The following is a 3,092-nucleotide window of genomic DNA, read 5'->3' on the forward strand; positions in this document are numbered from 1 at the left end:
TTAGTAAACTATGTTTGCTGTGGTCAAAAGAAAAATTTTGTTGTTGCTTGGACTAATTTATCTACTTCTTTTATTGATTTATGGAGCTACCAATGTCAAAGCATACTTGAATCTTTGAGAAAAATGAAAAACATGAATCATCCAAAAAGACCATCAGTGTAGTGAGATTTCATTAAGAACTAAGGTGTAAATGGAATAAGGAAACAAAAAGTCAGATGTCAGATCATACTGTCATAATTAGCAGACAAGAAATGTGTTCAAGGTTATGGTATGTGTTCATAAAAATGATGACATATCTTGAATTATAGCCAGTTCACATAAGTCTTAAGGTAAGTTGATGCATGTTTCAGGAACAAATTACATCCACTCCAGATATTAGCGGTATTATTCACTTGCTTTCTTGGTTTACAAAAAAATCTCCTCTCAGCTGGCCAAATTACCCAAACCTCTTAAAGTGCCCACAAATGGGGCCTACTCTAGTTCCTACAGCTATATCAGAAAGAACTTGAGGGAAAAATGAGTAGTGTTGGGTTGAGGGCAGTCTATGCTGTTCAACCTTTTACATATCCAAAACATGTATCAGTAGTGCAGCCAAAAACACAGGGACAGATAAGAAATGGTGATACTTTCTATTGTTGACTTGTCCTCACATTCATCCCCTTCTTCCCACTGATTTCCTGAGCTCATCCCAAATCACTCAGAGAACTGTAATGAGCTCTGTCACCTTAAGGCAAATCAGAGTTTGTATTTCTTATAATTAAGACCCTGAAATATGTGTCCTGATTCTCTTGTGGAAGTAGTTTAGTCTCAGTAGCCAATCTTTCTCTGTACCGATCCTGACTCCATTATTCACTGGTTGTGTGACCTTAGGAACTATGCCTCAGCTTCCTCACCTGTACAATGGAGATGAAAATAGCAGTACCTACTTCACAGGTTTTTGATTAAGAATGAAATGAGATAATTTATGCAGGACACTTAGCATTGTAAGGACTTTATAAATAATAGCTGTTTTTACCCATTCAAATATATTTACCTGTATTTTATAACAGGAACACTCTCTCTACCAAAAGGACTGCTTCTTATTATAGGCCGCCCTTTAACAACAACAACAACATACACACACCCCTCATTCCCATCTCTGCTTTTTCTCATACTTTTCCCTTTCTAAAATGTCTCCTGTGTCACCAGCTGGTTAATCTACCCATTCCTTAAGAGTCATCACAAGTCCCACTCAAATCATTAAATCTTAACAGCTCTAAATCCTCGTTATAGTTCTTTTTCAAAATGCATGATTTTACTTTCTAGTAAGACAACTTTTACATATTGATTTTTAATTAAAAAACATACTTGATATTTTTCCATGCATTGTATCTTGTCTCCCCAATGATTTTTTTTTATAGATAATTATTTGTCCTATAGAGTAGATATTACACTGCCAGATTCAGGGAACCGTTACTGACTTATTGATTAAAGTGCTACAAAATTCAAATGATATAAAGTATTCAGTGATTTCTTATGGCAAGAGATTGACTTGAAAATGTTGATGAGATCAAGGAATTGATTTGTCCTAACTGACATACCAAGAAAGAAAGAATTAAGAAAGGAAAATATAAGGCACACAAGGGCGAATGCAAGAGGGGGTTGGCATGGAGGCCTGGCAAGGGTGAAGGCACTCCTCAAAGCACTTTGTCAACCAGGCCCAGGCATGTCCGTCCTTGTATGGCAAAAACTCCAATGGGCGCCTTCCTCTCTAAAGCCTCGTGGTAGAACAGCTGTTTGACACATTCAGAAGGAAGGATGACAGCTCTACATAGAAACACGATGTGAATGGAAGAGACCTGTCATTATGCAAATAGTAAAGCACTCTGAGCAGACACTAAAAACAGCTCTCATCTCAAAAAACCCAACACTTGTGTCATGGCATAAGTTAGATGCTGGCAAACGGCAATTGCTGAATGAAGCCTTCAAGCCAGACAATGACCTCTTTGGACCCATTAACTTGCATTCACAGTCAGATTGGCTCATCTCTCATCCTGAGGCTCCCCAAGACTTTGAACAATATTTCAGTGATCCTTACGGAAAGGCACCCCCTCCAGAGAAATGCAGTATTTATATACAGTGCATTGGATTTCTAGGAAACACGAGAATTATCAGTGAGGAATATATTAAATGGCTCAAGGGTGACTGTGAAGTATTCTTCTATGGCTTGAACGTAGAACTCCTAGAATTCATTCCTGTCTCTATCATGAGGTGTTCCCTTAGAGCCAATGATAACACATAGAACCTACATATTCAAGCAGGGCACATCCCCAAGTTCTTAAAAAAGAAGAAACCTGGAGATGCTTTCTTTATTGTGGCAATAACAATGAATGACCTTACCCATGAGACTCCTGGAATTTTGTCTTTGGACAGGCCTCTTTGGCAGATGGTATGGGGATATTCAGCTTTGCCAGGTATGGCAGTGACTGCTTATAGCTCACGCTATGAAGACAAAGTAAACAAGCTGTAGAAAGTATCTGCAAGTGACTATTCAGTTTTTGGTAACTATTATATTCCTGAAGTGATTAGTGTTCTGCTGTTTCACTCCTCTAAGACTTTAACCCTTGAGATTGGCACATATTTGAACTTCAACTCTGCCAGTAGCTTGCATGCCTAATGCAAGACTCCAGCCACTTGGAAGAAGCTGACTGGCACCCCCTCAACTTGTGTCTTATCTGTTTACACAAGTTGCAGTGTATACAGTGCTGGTGAGGTAGACTGATGATGAACCTGTGTACACCCTTGAAGTCAGTACAAACTACAGTCATGAGGATAATGTGAACTTACCAAAACCTGTGGAAACCTTTAAGGAATGGAAAGAGTGGATAATAAAATGCCTTGCTGTTACCCAAAAATGAGGGCCTTCATATAAGAGTACTTAAAAATAATTGCACATTAAAAAAATGAAAACATAGTACATTCAGGTTTTCTCTTCTACTTTGGAAGTTAGCAAATGAAGTACAGTAACTTCTCACTGCATTTTGGTTTTTATCATTCAGCTTTCATCTAATATTCTCCACTTACCCAGAGATGCATGTTTAAGCAGTTCCCTC

At 38.3% G+C, this 3,092-nt stretch overlaps 1 pseudogene; it reads left to right on the forward strand.

The window, feature by feature from the left end:
* The first annotated feature begins 1,774 nt into the window (after positions 1-1,774).
* LOC125101901 (archaemetzincin-2-like) lies at positions 1,775-2,897 on the forward strand (annotated as a pseudogene).
* The last annotated feature ends 195 nt before the right edge of the window (positions 2,898-3,092 follow it).

Source organism: Lutra lutra, chromosome 6 (assembly GCF_902655055.1).
Source record: "Lutra lutra chromosome 6, mLutLut1.2, whole genome shotgun sequence".
In the NCBI taxonomy this organism is placed as follows: domain Eukaryota; kingdom Metazoa; phylum Chordata; class Mammalia; order Carnivora; family Mustelidae; genus Lutra; species Lutra lutra.